Source organism: Gavialis gangeticus, unplaced genomic scaffold, assembly GCF_001723915.1.
Source record: "Gavialis gangeticus isolate Ggan-Ray unplaced genomic scaffold, GavGan_comp1, whole genome shotgun sequence".
Taxonomy (NCBI): Eukaryota; Metazoa; Chordata; order Crocodylia; family Gavialidae; genus Gavialis; species Gavialis gangeticus.
Window position 1 is genome coordinate 42,714,623 of NW_017729029.1, and position 16,343 is coordinate 42,730,965.

Consider the following 16,343-nt stretch of genomic DNA (forward strand, 5'->3'; position numbering starts at 1 on the left):
GGTGTTGTTAAACACTGGAGCCATTTTTTACAAGCATCGATGTACTTTTCTCTCTGTGTCAGCCAATATTCAACTAATAACATGGTGCAGTGCCTATCAAACGCTGATGCAGGCAGTGCTGTCTGCTGGATGTGACACTGCATGAAAGCAAGGCCAATGCCACCTGTGTCTATTAAGCTCCTAGTCTTTTGGATTTGGGTTTGGTGTTTGTATTGAGAAAGGTGTTACCAAGAGTGTTTAATACCTATTTGGAGAGATTAAATCAGAAAACAAAGCATTGCACTGAAAAAAAAATGAACCTTGCTTTGGTTGATGATCAAATGGCTATTCCCTACAACTGGTGACCACTTTCCGCCTTTCTGCAGTGTTGGCTTCTGGTTTACGTGTTGTTTTTTCTTTATATAGCATGAGTAAAATCCTGTAAGTCTTACTGACTCCCATGAACATTGCATATACTTAGCAGTCCCCATCATCTGACCCCAAGTTAATAGAACAATTCAGCAACCTGCTGTGTTTGTCCTTTGTGGTAGCTGGTGGTGCTCTCTACTCAGAGCACCAAGTGTTTATCAGTCCATACATTGTTGATCCATTTCCTAATACCATTCTTATTAAAATTTAAAATATCCACCACAAACTGCCCAGCTGAGATAGCTGGGAACAGTTGTTCAAAGGCATAACTAATGATTTTTGTGCCCTGGACAGAAATGGAGGGTGGGGGGAGGAGGGTGACAGTGGGTGTTACTGCTGGGGCTGGGTCCTCATGCCCTGCCTGGCTGTGGCTGTTGGGGGGCAGGCTCCCCTGAGGTTGCCATTCTGGTGCCCCCTCTAAATTGACAACCAGGGTGAGTGATCTGCGCCCCCACCCCCACCCTCCCACCATGGTCACTTCTGCGGTTGTTCCTGGGCCATTCCTAAAACACTGCACGGCTGAATAATCACATTTGATTTTCTTAGAAAACAGTTTTGCATGAAAAGACATTCCTTTTTGATCACACTGTTTAATCTGTTTATTTAAGTTTGAAAATTAACCACCGAAGACACGTTCAACAATCTGCCTCTAGCAACACAGCCTCACCCTCTGCTTGTTGTTCTCCCTCTCCTCTTCACAGGATCAAAGCATTAAGTATCAGAGACCAGGCCAACGTTCCCACTTCAGGCACTCCAGAAGAGCAATAGAGCAATTACTTGTAACCCAATTTACCTCTTAAACCCTCTATTTCAATGAAGTGAAGACATTCCTCAGTTCATATGCCAAGCCAGCTGCTTTGCAGGATAGCTCTGTGGAAGAAGGTGCTTTGAGTTTCTCACTAGGCTATAAAACTGTCACCGTTTTGTGGAGACAGATTCTTTTCTCCATGGGACCTGTGTCACGTGTGTCAGCTGTTCAGTACATCGTGGACACCCTTTGTTCCAGACACCAAGACCACATGGCTTTGTGGGCACCTGCTACTCTACACACTGTGGCTGTATAGGCCTTGGGGACATCAGCTGTTTCTTGCACCTTTGACCCTCTCACAACTACTTCTCCCTTGGAGGAATCTCCAGCTGCTCTGCTTGGGTGACTCTTCATCCCTATTGTACTGGCAGCATCCACACACTCTTGTGCAGTGTTGTTGGGGCTTATTTAGCAGTTGCTGTGTTCCACCCCACACTGGTCCCTGCGTGTCTGTAACGGGGGCGGTGGGGTGAAGGCTATGTTGTAATTCAACAACAGCAGCATTTCATGTTGCTAGAACTTAAAATGCTTCATAGTGGTGGGAGATTCTTTCCACATATGAGGAAATTGAAGGCTTGTATGCTGGGGGAGCAGAGGAGCCTGTGCTTGAGGGCCTGAGCAGCACCCCTTGCACACACACACAGACATCCACAGGTGCACTTCAAGCATGCAAGGCTTCTCTGGGCTTGTCCTTAGCATTTGTTCTCAAGCCCTTGGTCTCCAGTAGTTGAGGGCAACAGCTGGAAATTAACCCGGAGAAGGTGGCGAGCCTCAGTGGTGAACTTCTGCATCTGGAGGGTACCAACAGACTTGAATGAGTGAGGCATGGGCATTGCAGGCTTAGTACCACCCTACCCATGCCAGGATATCTGCTGCTGTGGTACAGACAAGCTCTCAGGATAGAGGACTTAAGTGACTTGACCAGGATCTTGGAGAGAGTCAAAGTTGGTGCCAAAAGGAGAACCCAGGTCTTGTGATTTAAAAGTTCAGTGCCCACACCAGTAACATAACAACCACTGGCTAGAGCAGCACAGATGCAGGGGTGCAGAAGATCAGTAAAAAGCTGTTGCTTAATGATTTGTGGCCTCTGTGACACAGAACATTCATGCCGTGCCAGTAGGTGAGACCAGTAGCAGTAGCATCAATTCCATTAATGGCTGGTAATGCTAAAGTGCCAGTTCTGCACTCTCCATTGTGATGAATTAACAGGGGACGGGAATCTCAGACATAGCAGGCAAAGTACTTCCGAAGCATTTGGAATGAAAAGCACTCGAGACAGAGAGCCCAGTGTGATTAATTGGATGATTATCTCATTCCGGTTTTTCATACTATTATCATCATGCTCTCATTGCATATTTGCATGATGCGTTTCAATTTTTTGAGAAAAAAGGAACATGGCACTTTACTGACCCAGCACAGTAAACTGTACAAAACCCGCTGCTCTGCATCCTCCCCTGCATACGACTGCACCAATGCAAAAATGACCTAACACTGCTCTCTGCAGGACAGTCAGTGTCAACATACAGCCAGAAGTGATACAGAAGGTCCAGCTCCACCTCTTCAGCCGGGGGGCCCCAGTCTGGGTTAGGGGATGTGGCCAGGGCACCGCTGTGTCCCAGTGATCCCTGGTGGCTCTAAGGACCCTCTGGGGGAAACAAGCCCCTCAGATAAATTAGAGCAGCCCTCAGGGCAGTGAAACAAAATAGCCCCAGGATTGGAAGAAGGCAAAGGTGACTTTATTATTATTTACTGTTCTTATTTAACAGCAATGCTGCAGTAACACTTGCAGCCACAAACTCTCCCCTGGTGATCCCATCCTCCCCCAGAGCTGCCAAGTGCTCCAGACTTCAACACTTCGACAATATTTTCTCCAATGCCTGACGAAGGGTGGTTGTGCCTGAAAGCTTGCAATTAAAGAATTTTTTCTGCAAAAATCTTGTTGGTCTAATAAAAGATATCAGCTCTACTATGAGACCTGATTGCCAGACTTTAAGCACTTGTCTCCATCCAGTAGGAAAAAGAAAACCCCGAGTGCTTTCCCCAAGTGGATTTTACCCATAAAATGTTGCACATGGCTCTGTCTGAAGATTCATCATTTCTTCCAGTGAGGGAAAGCACCTCTCCTCTGGGTCTTGAAAGGAAGTTGGCAGCTTCACAATGATACTTATCATCCTCCTCATGCAAATTATTTCTCAGGAATAAGTTCACCTGCTGTCAGTTCCCAAACTGAACAGTCTGGCACTGAAGCTGCCTGGGCTCTGAGCTGCACTGTACCACACCCTGTGTTCAAGGAGACACTCTGGGATTTTCAGTCCAAGAAAAGGCACTTGAGCAAAATGGAACAGTATGGTGCATTGTACTGGCCACAGCTGCTGAGCCGCTTTGAGCACCCACCTGTGCAGCTCCTACTGAAGCACGATTCACTAAAAGCTCTGGCATTAGCTGGCTCGTGATGCTCTAAATAGGGCCCCTACGCAGTGTTTTCTGTAATCCTTTTTGCTCAGTTCAGAAAGCAAACATAGCTCTATGATCCTCCCCACTAGGACCAGTGCAGGTAAAGCCTTTGCAGAGTCAGGCAAATAAAGCCACTGACAAGAATAAGAGGGGTCTAGCCCGCGTCTGTTTTCAAAGTATTCAGCTCTACCGAGAAGGGTCAGGGCAGACGGGTAAGTCCCCGCTTTTAGCTGTTATATTTTTAAAAGGGCCTTTTTTCCCCAGAAAAAAGGGCAAGGGGAGAGGGGAGTGAGTTCAGGGAAAATTGTTTCGGTCACTTTTAAACAACCTGCGGACCCATCCGAAAGGGATCTGGCTGGTGCATAAGAACGGAGAAATGAAACTGGCCACTAAGAGTGGAACAGAGCAACCTGCATCTTGTTTGTTTTTCTTTTTTTGCTCGGTTCATTTCTGTGGCTCACTCAGTCATTAAAAGCTAAACAGTTTTGGAGGTGATTTCTGAGTGCTCTGCTCGGTGTTTTGCATTTGTTAAATTGCTTCTGTGGCTTTTGCCACTGGCATCCTCCCCAGGCACTGTCTCTTCTCTCCCAGATGCATACAATATTCTGTGTTTTCTGCTTCCACACCAGCCTTACTCCACAGCTTCAGCGTCAGATTCATCAAAACAGTTCGTCTCCTTCTAAGAAAGGGGTAGAAGACTGGGAGCCATGCAAACCTCTCCTCTGAAATAGGTTTGGACCAGACAGGCTTGATGTAGCCACTAAGGATCTCCTGCATTTAAGAATGGAAATGAAAAGGAGAGGGGACATTCCCATCCTGTAGTGCTGGTGCAGCCCTGCTCCTTCTCTGAGCAATCCCACGTCTTCTTCTCATAGCTACTTTTTCCTGTCAGCATCCTGCCTGGCACAGCTCAACCTGCAATAGCTGGCAGTGCCTGTTTCTAGCTATTCTGCCTGCCATCTGTTCATCCTTTTAATGGTTCTTAATGCACCTTTCCTTGATCTTAACATTTATCATTTGAGGGCTCTCCTAGACAAGCATGCCAATGGGGAAATGTATCATTTGTGGCTATTACCTAGTCCTCTAGTTTTACATCGCCTCAAAAAAGGATGATTCTTTTGCATTTGTTCTTTTCACCAAAAGACTCATAAATCATTTGGCAGAACTCACTCACCTCTTGCAAAACAACCACCTTTGACAGGAAAGCTGGCTGTGTCTTAACCTACAGCCATGCTGCTCTAGCTGTTTGGCACCAGGAGCAAAACAAATTCCCCCTCACCCTACACAAAAGCAAAGGTGATTATTTTTTATTGCAAACTGAGTGGAAAATTAGACCCAGCTGTGTCCAGCTGAAGCAGGTTCAGGCAGGGGCAAGGACATTATTGCCTGGATTGGAACTGGGGGCTAGCATCTCCTTTTGTAAGGAGGATCTTCACTAACTATGTACCCTCACAACCACACTTTCATGACTTGTACAACATGATGTAGTGTCACACTGGGCATTTATGTGTTCCATACAAGCTCCAAGAAAAATGTCCCCTACCCAAACATTGGCCAGTCACTCATCAAGCTATAGACCAAGCCCAGTTCTGCTTAGCTGGCAAGTGCTGTTGCACACGCAGGCCAAGCTCCTGACCGTACAAGTTGCAGGACAGCATTACTTTTCTCCCCTTTTAGTTGACTTATCCTCAGATCTATGAAACTTTGCTCCTCAGTAGAGGTGGAAGCCTGTTATCCCAATTCTTATATTTTGTACATTTGTAGATGCAGGAAAAGAGCCTTTGACTGTCTGCGTGTGCTCTATTCTTTTCATTACATATGCTTATACTGGTGATCTTGGTCACTCTAAGCAACTTGTTCCTACAGTTGTTTGCAGCTACTGTTCACTTTCAGATGCATGGGAAAATACTTAACTCATCTGGGCATGACCTTGCTTTCCACTGGGTGCGGTATCTCTTCTAGACAATATACAAGACGATCCCTGTTAAAGTCCTAATTTCCTAGACTGTTCCTCTAAATAGCTCCTTGGACCTGGGTCGGGCTGGCTCCAAAGGTTCCCATGCCCTTTCTACTTCTGACGGATGAAGGAGGTTCTGGTCCGCAAGCACGATTGCCAGACTGTCCAGGAATCCCATCCATGGCTTGTACCGCTTCACCCTGTTGACATGCAAACAAAAATACAATTATTTATAAATAACACAAAAATGTTTAGCTGGTTTTAGCTATTCATGTTTCTATTTGCAATGGTTGTTGATGAATCAACACTTCCCATCCTTCCCCTCCTAGTACGTTCCTTATCTAAGGACACGCTGCCCTTCCTGCTGGAAATCCTGCTTTGCCTTCAGAGACCTTCTCCTTGTCCTGGTCGTGGCTACTAATACTATATGGAACATTCTGGAAAATATGATTTGTGCCCTTTCCTAGGTCCCCTGTCATGATACTCTGGTAGTGGAGGTAATTTTCTCCTTTCTTGTTAATTGCTAAGAAAGTTTGCATTAAAAAGGTAGGTAAACTATTAAAAATTTACCTTCCAGCTTAGAGTCTATGGTGAGCTACGATAAGCCAGAACGATAAAGATAAACCATTTTATTTTGGGACCTGTAGTGTAGCATCATCTCAAATAGCATTGGGCACCCAGATAAGGCACGCTAAGGGACCTGGGACTCCTCTTGGGCTACCATCAGGTTGCTTAACTTCAAGCAAAAAATTGCATCCCGGGACCTCTTGTCTCCATGGATTGCCTTACATCCACAGATCAAGATGTAGCATTATTTGCGGGGACACACAAATGCCACTTCCATCTTAATCTTGGGGAAAACTATGGACTGTTTCATAAAATGCAAATTAGCCGTATTGCCAAAGTGGCCACTAATTGGGCAAATTTCAGGTTCCCCAGGAATCTGATGCTGACATAAAAATAACTGCTCCTGTTCCAGCATCACTTGTTTTGTGTGATTCCCTTGAAGAGGTTGTTGACACACAATGTGTTTTGACAGAATTTGGCAGAAAGTAGGGAAGGAAAAATCAAATTATTCAGAATAGCTTATCTTGCTTAGCTTCAGTCAAAGAATTTGTGCAAATGCCTGCACTGTTATTACCATAAATAGCTATCTGAAGGTAAGGCTTTTCTGAGAGGCTTCATTGGCACATTTTATATTTCCATCAAAAACCGTATCGTGTTGATTGTAGCATTATCGAAAGGTTCCCCTGGGAACTGTAGATAGACGGTAACTTGGTTTCATAAGCCAAACCTGATTACAAAAAAGTAAATGTGATGCAGTCAAAACGGAGAGTAAACACACAGGTGATTTTCAGGCCTACAGCAAAGGGCATAGCTCTGATGTAATGACCTAGAAGTTGCAGTTGGCTCTAGCACGCATCTGTCATCAGGAAAATCCCAAGTACTTTGCAATACCACAAATAAGAAAAGGTGCCTCTGTAAGGGCCTTGTTACACACTGCACTTTGAGCTTCTCAAATGTTGCTCGGTGTTAGTGCTAGCTCGAGCTTGGAGCTGTCACAACTTAAGGCTAAAAGCCTTCTCTGACTGTCTCCCACCTGCACAGCTGTGACTTGCCACTGAAGGGCTGGCGGGCAGGAGCAGGACTAGGAGCTACAGCCGAGTTGCCCCTGCAGGGCTGCTGAGCCATGACAGGTTTCTATCCCTGCTCCAGTGGCGGGGGTGAGAGAGGGGTTGGGGTGTGGGGGTGGGAACATGAGCTGGGAGGTGCATAGTTAACAGGATGGGGGTGGGTAACGAATGGGAGGTGGAAAGGATATGGCGGTGGGGGAAGGGGCGGTGAAATGAACCAAGTAGGCACTGAAGGATAAAATAAAAAGAAGTAAAAGAATGTAAAAAGAAATAAAGAGGAAGTAAGTTAAAGAAGGTCTCGTGGTTATATAAAAGTCTGAAGTTTCCAGTGAAATACAGCAGCCAATTCCTTTGCCTATAGTGATCTGTAAAACCATTATAATGTGTTTTGTTGTAGTTATCAGGAATATATGTTCAGTTTGCTTTTATGAAGAAGACATCAGGTGAGTATCCAACTCGAGTACTGGTTCCGTTTGTCCTTCCTTCTTTGGGCACAGCTTCATCTTGTGTCCTGTCTGAGAGTGTTAATGGCAGGTATGTAGCAGAATTTGCAGATTCATTAGAGTCTGACAGGGCCATGACGTGAGCACGTCTGCTATGGCTATTGCAGAAGTTGGAACTGGAACTGAAAACTATTACATGTTCAAGGGGAAAGGGACAGCAATAAAATGGCAGCTTCTATCACAAAAGGCTATCAGTGCCTTTTAAGGCTAAGGTACTATTCGCAGTCCATTTCTTTTCAGTAATAATTTATTAGTAAAGATGAACAGAAATGACTTACACATTATTGGATGCTATGTTCTACAGTTCTGTAAAGAAGGGTAAAAACGACACACTCCAATTTACAATTGGTTTTAGTACAAGTGCTTTAATGTCTAGTGCTTATTACTGCATGTGTTAAAATCCTTTATATATTTAACTCATGCCTATTTATCTCATACAGAATATTCATTTAAGAACCCCAGAAGTAATCTACTCAAGATAATACATGTTTCTGGCATACAAAATCTCCTCACAGATGTTAACCAAAAAAGAAAACCCACTGAGAATCAGCAGCTGAATTTGGCCTCTGAGGCACACTTGCTTTACGAGTGTGTCTCTAAACAGGTGTTTACACGGATTAGACCTATACCAGTACTTGTGCGTCTTCATTTTGCTCGTTTTGGGTTGGTGCAAATAATTCTACACAATGTCTTTTCTTCACCGCTGTCTCATTGTTCGATTAGCCTTCTTCCTGTGATCTCAGAAACACCACACTTCGAAAGACCATCCCTACATCCCTACAAACATTATGGTGGAAGTGACCTCAGAGGGCATCGGCTTCAAGCCCTGGCTCAAAGCAGGATCACACCTGTGTAAATCATCTCATCCAAGGGTTTCTGTAAACTGCTTTTAAAAACTTACCATGCAGCTTCTAAAACCTCTCAGGTAATGATTGATACTTCACATCGCCATAGTAAACTTGGTCTGTAGATATGCAAGCACTACTCCTTTAAGCTTTAGAAGCCTCCTGTGAGGCAGGCAAACACAACACCAAACATTAATGCTCTAGCCTGCCATAAGTACAGCGGGGGATCACGGCAGTCTGACACCGACAAAGCCATGTGACACAGGCCCTGTTCCTGCCCTCTTGAAGTCCATCTGGATTGGGTCAGCCGCTCACACAGGACCAAAGGCAAGGTGGACTGTCATCCTAGAGAGGCATGCCAGCATGCTGTACATTTGCTGGTTTGTGCTGACTCTATAAATATCTCGTTATCAAACTTGCCAACTCACACACCACACCCTGCCTCTGGCCAAAACAACCTGCTTCACAAAGGCACTGCTTAACCCTCAGCTTCAGAATATCTGATAATCAGCAGTAGCACAATGCATCAAGCCAGCTGCCAGGGGCCTTCCCTTTACACAAGACAAATAAGCGAAGAATTCTCCATAAGGGCAAACTTGACCCCTGTATACTCTGGCTGATATATACACCAGGTCCTTCCCTACAGCAACCATGTGGGCTCCTGCAAGATAACTGCCCTTTGGCACACTAGTTTTGTCTTGTAACAAAGCCCATGAGTAACATATAATTACACCTTTACTCAGGCCCTGCCTTCTCCCTGCTCCACCTTTTCCAGAGTTTGCAGTGACTAGTACACAGCCTCTGCTCACTCCCTATCCCGCTTCTTTGTGCTTCTTATTTATTGAGTGCTTGCCCAACTAGAGGGCAAAGAGCTCTCCTTTCCAAGAACTGTTTATGTAGTTTCGTGTAATGCCCAAGACAAGTGCTAGGGATAGAGATGAGACAAAATACTTTTCCTCTGTCTTTTCCCCTCCAGGTTTGCCTTGTGTACTATGACACTGCATAATCTGTCACCATTTTCCATGTAGCGAGGGTTTGGCTGCTCCCCCTGCTGTGTGGGGTATTCACAAGATAGCAGGAGAGAGAATGGAGACAAATGCGGTTGTCAGAATACAGACATCGGCAGGGACAGGGGGGTGCTCAGGCACTGTACCTCGGGGGTCATACCAGAAACTACCCAGCTTCAGCCCTGGCACTGCAGACACTAGTTTTTGAGTAGGCTCCAGTTCTCAGGTCTCGCTATGTCCTGCTCAGCGCTGGAAATGAAGCTGGGGGCAAGGTATTTTTATTTGCACAGCTCATTGATTCTGAGGTTGGGAAACACCTTAGCATAAGTTTCAGCACCTGGATATGGTTATCAAAGATATTTCTGCATGATATCTCTATGAGGACCTGCCTTCTTCCCCTGGGAAGACCCACTACTCTCCTGTCAGGAGGAGAGGCCACAGAGCTGCTCTCCAAGGATTTCTCCTGCACAGGAGGGAGTCCTAGCTAGCCAGCTTTTCCAGGTTTTGGTCTAGAGCAGGGGCAGGCAATTATTTTGGGCAGAGGGCTGCTTACTGAGTTTTGGCAAGCCATTGAGGGCCGCATGACAGGCAGCCCAGGGCAGATAAATATTAATTTTCTAAATTTTTTTAGGGGCCCTGTGGGCTGGATTGAATGGCCTGGCGGGCCACATCCAGCCCCTGGGGCCGCATTTTGCCCACCCCTGGTCTAGACAGTGGGACAAGGGAGCCATTATCTGATACAGAAGCAGGCCCCTAATCTTCCCACCCTATCTGTTCTGACTATACATTGGTCTTTGAGGTGGCTTTAGCAGGGATTTACAAGTTTAGGCACTGTAAGATCCTGTGACAATACTGCTCTGGTATGTCTTTCCAGGAGAAATCAGGTCTGCACATCATCTGACCATATGTTGCACGCTTATTTTGCATTAAGACAATTACCAAGTTCAAAACCTAGGGTTTCATACCCTATATAAAATTAATTCTCCCATCCCATCCCATTCCATCCTATTCATCATCAGTGCCTTCAGAGTGAAAGAAAAAAAATCATTTCATGGGACTCTTGTTTTTTGTTTGGGTTTTTTTGTTTTGTTTTTTGGAGGGGGTGGGGATTGGAGGGAAGGAAGACAGAGGATTCCTAGCTGTGTCCCCCAGATCAAATGCCTTCCTGTCCACCTCTCCATTTGTTTAGCTCCCAGAAGGCTGAGGTTTTTTTTTTCCTGGATGATCTGTTTGGCACTGATGGATCCTGGTTGTGATAGACCACAGAATAAACATGAGCCCTCAATGGGATGCCATAGCAGCTGGTAGTGCGAATAAAACACTGGCATGCATCTACTGATGCATATCAAGCAAGACTAAGGATGTCATCTTCCCGCTGTACTTGGTTTTGGTGAGGCTGCATCCAGTTCTGGGCACTGCACTCCAAGAAGGATGTGGTGAAACTTGAGCGAGTCCAAAGGAGGGCCACGTGTATGATTAGATGGCTGGGGAGCAGGCCATAAGAGAAGGTGAAAGACATGGGGCTGTTTAGCTTGGAGAAGAGAAGACTGAGAGAGGACTTGTTAGCAGCCTACAATTATGTAAGCGGTGTACATTAAGGCCTTGGGGAGCATCTGTTCACCAAGGCACCCCAGGGGAAGAAGAGGACAATAGACACAAACTGCTAGCAGATTGCTTTAGGTTGGGCATAAAGGAAAAAATGTTTAGGGTCTGAATGTCCAGGGTCTGGAACAGACTCCCTCCAGAGGTGGTACAATCATCTCCCCTTGAGATCTTCAAAAAATGACTGGACGCACACTTCGCTGGGGTCATCTGACCCCAGCAGTTTTTCCTGCTCAAGCGCAGGGGGGCTGGACCTGATAATCTTGTGAGGTCCCTTCCGGCCCCTAACATCTATGAATCCTGCAGACTGTGGATCGCCCAGTTCAGGCACCCTGGAGTGTTAAACTGGAGCTATTTATCTCAAAACTTGGAAGTCGCTTCGTCTGTTCAAGACAGGATGTGGTATATATTTACAATGGCCCATTGAGACAGATATTCCTACCCTCTTCCCATCAGCAAGCAGGAAACAGACAGACTCCCACTCAGGACCTTGCTGCATCTGCCAAAAAACAGCAGCATGGAATAAGGAACTTGTGTTTTTATTTCAGTAAGTTACCAGCACAGACTTAAACCACAACCCTGCCTGGACTCCTCTGATGGCTCCTTTGCGCTCCTCTGCGGATAGGGGTGAAGCAGAATCGAGTTCCTGAGAAGTCTGCTAGCGGCATAGTGTTGGCATGTGTGGCCCTATGTTATCTCCCTCCAACCCCCCCCCACACACACACGGGACTGCTGGAGACAGGACCGGCCCCATGTTGGAAGCAGGTGGCGAGTACCCAGCATCCTCTGCATTCTGGACTATGCGGACTTCGGTGTAGACCATAGGGACCTGTATCAGACTGCTGTAGCTTATGTCAAGGGTTTGAGCCCATGGTCAACAATTTAGGGTTCTTTCAGACCAAATGATTCTTGTGTTTCTACACAGCCCCTGACAAAGCAGAATCTCATATTGCCTTAACAGGAATTAGGCATCTCATTAGCAGCTTTAAAATTCAGTCTGAAGTCTCTGGCTCCATCTGGCTGGGGGCAAAACACAGTACTTACCTAAAGCGGTATTTTATTTTATTGCATTTGAAATACTTTTTCCTCTCTGTCTCAGGGAAGTTGCCAACTCAGCTTACCCAAACATGCACGCATTATCTAAAATGACTGACTTGTCACGTTCAGCCCATTTTGAAGGAACCTAATCAGCTAATGTATCTAACTGAAATGTAGTTAACATATCAGCTAATGTATACAGTGCACTGCTCCTAGGTATTGATAGAGGTTGAAAGCTGGTTTGTTCTGTGCGTGCTCATCATGAGATTGTTTAAGGTGAAGCCAAAGTTAGGTCTGAATCTCTCCAAGAAAACAATGGAGACATATCCCTCCTTCCACCCTCCAGAGTTGAAGGCTGAGGCTCTTTGGAGTAGAACAGAGGCCCCGGCTGCCATAAACTTCAGTGAATACGTTACTGTAGCATCTTGTGAGGAATGATGGTGGATTTGATGCTTCGAAGGTGAATCCTGTTTGGTATTTTGTGCTGATACATGGGAACTGAAGAAACAGAGGGATGACTGAGTCCAGCACACATGGTGACTTACAGGACTCCCTTCTGCATCTGTAAATAGTTAATAAATTCACCACCAGTGGATGGTGCTTAAGAATGTGTAGTATAATTTTGGGGTTTTGTAGGACCAATGAAAATCGTTATGCAAGGCAAAGGACTTCTTCCAGCTGGTCTCGTACATCTCTATTTTAGGTCTTATTAAATTTTAGGTCTTATTAATGAGGAAGAGACTAGTGAGACAGAGAGAGAGGTTGGGAGAAGATGGACAACAGGTTAATGAACTAAACCAAACCCCCCACATAGGTGAGTACTTCCAGCTCAGGGAGAGAGTTCAGGTGTCTACAGCTGGTCCCGTGAGTCAGCTCCCAAAAGATATTTTCATTTGCCTCCTGGACTTTACAGCATTTTGGATTGTCAAGCAGAAGCAGAAGGACAAGAAAACTGTAAGAGCTGGCGACACAGCAGCCTGGGAAGGGCAGCAGCATCTCTGTTCAGGCAGCACTGGAGACAGTCAACTGACTTTATGGCTCCTGCTAATCTCTCTCCACTGCATGAGTGCTAATGACCTTCTATCTTCTTTAATGGTCTTGATGTTTCATTATTCAGACTATTTTCTCTTCTGCAATTTTGCTGTCATTCTTTTTTTTTTCTGCGATTTTTGCTGCCATTCCTGGTAATGTCTCTCTTCTTTTTCACAGCCCTGCAGACGGTTTTTAACTCTAGCTAAAAACCTTAACCCAGGTGTTGTAATACTAAATTTAGGTGTAGAAATGAGTGACTGTGAAGTATTGGGGTTACTGACAAGATGCTCAAGAATGCTAGATTTTGTTTTGTGAATAGCAGAAAGAGACCTACATTTAACTATAATGACTACAGGAATTACACTGTGTCTTGTGACTGTTTTAGCTAATTTTTGCCTAGTTTGTTGTGGATTTTTTTAACTTTTTCACTTCTTGGCCTCTTGAAAGCTCAGATCAAGCGCATTATCTAGCAAATGAGTGAACTTTCCAATAGTCATATTTGTTTTTGCTTTGATCTTAAAATGGGCTAATAATATATTGTTAGCCCCTAGTATATTGGTAAAGGTTCTTGTTTCTCTTTAAATGGAGAAAAAATGTGTTATATGGAATAATGTGCCCTATTCCCTGCACCCCCCTTTTTAAAAATCCTAGATCCACCCATGCCTACGCCAAACCCATTTACTGGGGCCTGGCAAAGAGAACGAGAATTTTGTCTTTACATCCCAAGCTCTACTCTAAGATGATTCTGCAATGATTCTTCTAACTCATCCTAATACTGCAGCTCAGAGGTTACAATGTCTGGGTTGAAGCTGTAGCCACTATTTATCACTACTGTAAATAAAGGAAATATGGAATTTTCTCCCACAAAATATCATCCAAGTCCAGAGTTTAGTAGTAGAGGGAAAAAAAAGCATTGGATATTTCTGTGCATAATGGGAGGATCCACAGTTACAGAAAGCAGATAAATATGTATAAGGGCAAGGCCATTAGTTCATTGTTTATTGCCCCTGGGCATCCTCAATCCAGAAGCAGTGCAGACACATCCATGCTGTGGTTCAGGTGGGTAATTAGCATGGCTGTGGCACTACCTGTGGTACCACACAGCCATGGTTACACTGTTCCTGCTTTAGGACACAGCCTGTTGAAAGAAGCACGGTGCTCTTTAGGGTTCTGCTGCTGGGCACAGCAATTTTACCAAGCAGAAACACCCTAAAAGTCTCATGTCCAATGGTGTAAATCAAATAGAAACTGCCATCTTATAGGTGAGTCCATCGCCATCCCATATGGGATATGCTTCACTTTCCCATAAAACATCTAATACAGGACCCCATCACAGCCAGGATCCTGGTCTGATCCATTACAGAAATCCCTAGGCATGTCTATACAAAGCACTTCATTGTGCATTAGACTACTCTAACGCACAGTAAAACGTCACCATCTACATATGCATGGGACTTACTGCATAGTAAATTAGGCTAATGCACCATGTGCTAGTACCTGGAAATACAGGTACTAGATTAATGGTGCATTAGCTATTGTTCAGTAGCACACATGTAAATGCTAACTGGGACCCCCTGCTGCCTGGGCTCAGCAATTTGCTCCCAGTAGCCCAGGCAGCAGGGGGTCCAGTGCTGCCTGCCTGGCTAAGCCCCGATGCAGGTGGGAGCTGGAACAGCTGCAGGGGCAACTGTCTCCCTGCCACATGGGGATCGGGACCTGTCCTGATCCCCACGTGATCAGGAGAGCTGTCCCGGCAGCCAGGACTATGTGTCCCAGCCACGTGGAGATTGGATTGTGACCTGATTCCCATGTGGCCAGGAGAACCATCCCTGCTGGGTGGGGACGCTGCCTGTCAGCCACATGAGATCAGGAGGGTCCTGATCCCCATGTGGCCGGGAGGGATGTTCCTGCTAGCAGGGATGCTGCTTGCCAGTCACATGCAAATCCCAACTCCCACATGGCTAGCAGGCAACATCCCCACCCAGTGGGGATGACTCTCCAACCATATGGGGATCAGGGCTGGCCCCCATGCTGCCTGCCAGACCCCAGGCTGGCACCTAGGAGAGCCTGGAGCTCCCCCTGAATGCTCCAGTGGGGCAGAGCAGGGCAGGTACAGCCCTGGACTGGGCTGCTCCTGTCAGGTGCAATTTGCTCCCAAGGGGGGTGCACATGTAGACTTGTGCCCAAAAGCACTTTAATGAGCCTAAATTTTCTGTGAAGAAAATTCAGGTGCATTACTTGCATGTGTAGACGCATCCCTTGTTTCCATATCCTAGTCATCCCTCCCCACCCAAACCACAGTGCAAATTGCAGTAAGAACATCTGACCCCACTACATTTTTCTAGCCTCTATTGGCATAAGAACTGTATTCTTCAGTACATTAAATTAATCCTCACCTATCTATGATTAATCCCCCATGAGGAAGTGGCAGAACAACTTAAACTGCTGCAGCCATAGCGAAGCCTCACATCTTCAGAGGCCAAATGTTGCATATGTTACAAAACCACTAGCCATGCAACTAAAACCAGAACAAACCAAACAAACCAAGCAATACACAAAACCCAAGCTAAAACCATCTCAGTCATGGTAATTGCCCTTACACAAAAGAAAATAAACAGACATCCTGTCTGTACTTGGAGTTTGGTTCCCTCTGGGCCTCCACAGTTTTGCAGAGCCTCAAACACGCAGGCCCATAATTAAGAAATGCTGTAACTGGTCATAAGAAGCCCTTGACAGTATGTATCTAGAGCACTATACTTAATGACTTTAATAACATACAAGATTAAAGAGGGGCATAAACCCAGATATCTGTGTCATACCTTGTATAAATCAAAGGGGCTGCAAAGCTTAGTGCAGGGGGTGGCAACCTCAAGACCTTGGGTTAGATTCAGTGTCTGGAGACACTGGATACAGCCCAAAACCAGGGGGGTTTGGCAGCATTCATCAGTGGAGAGTGCCACCTGCGCTGTACTGTGGCGAGCTAGGGGCAGCTTTGCCCGTGCTGTGTTGCGGCCAGGCACCAGGTGGCAGTGGCCGGGTCATATCAGGTGTGGAC

The 16,343-nt window shown here is 45.7% G+C and overlaps 1 long non-coding RNA gene across 1 annotated transcript in view; it reads right to left on the reverse strand.

Annotated features, from left to right (window-relative positions):
- Positions 1-4,086: 4,086 nt before the first annotated feature.
- The window catches only part of LOC109300702, a 43,045-nt gene continuing 30,788 nt past the window's right edge, over positions 4,087-16,343 (reverse strand). Inside the window, exon 3 of the long non-coding RNA XR_002098304.1 lies at positions 4,087-5,827. This is a non-coding gene — a long non-coding RNA (uncharacterized LOC109300702). The remainder of the gene's footprint in view (positions 5,828-16,343) is intronic.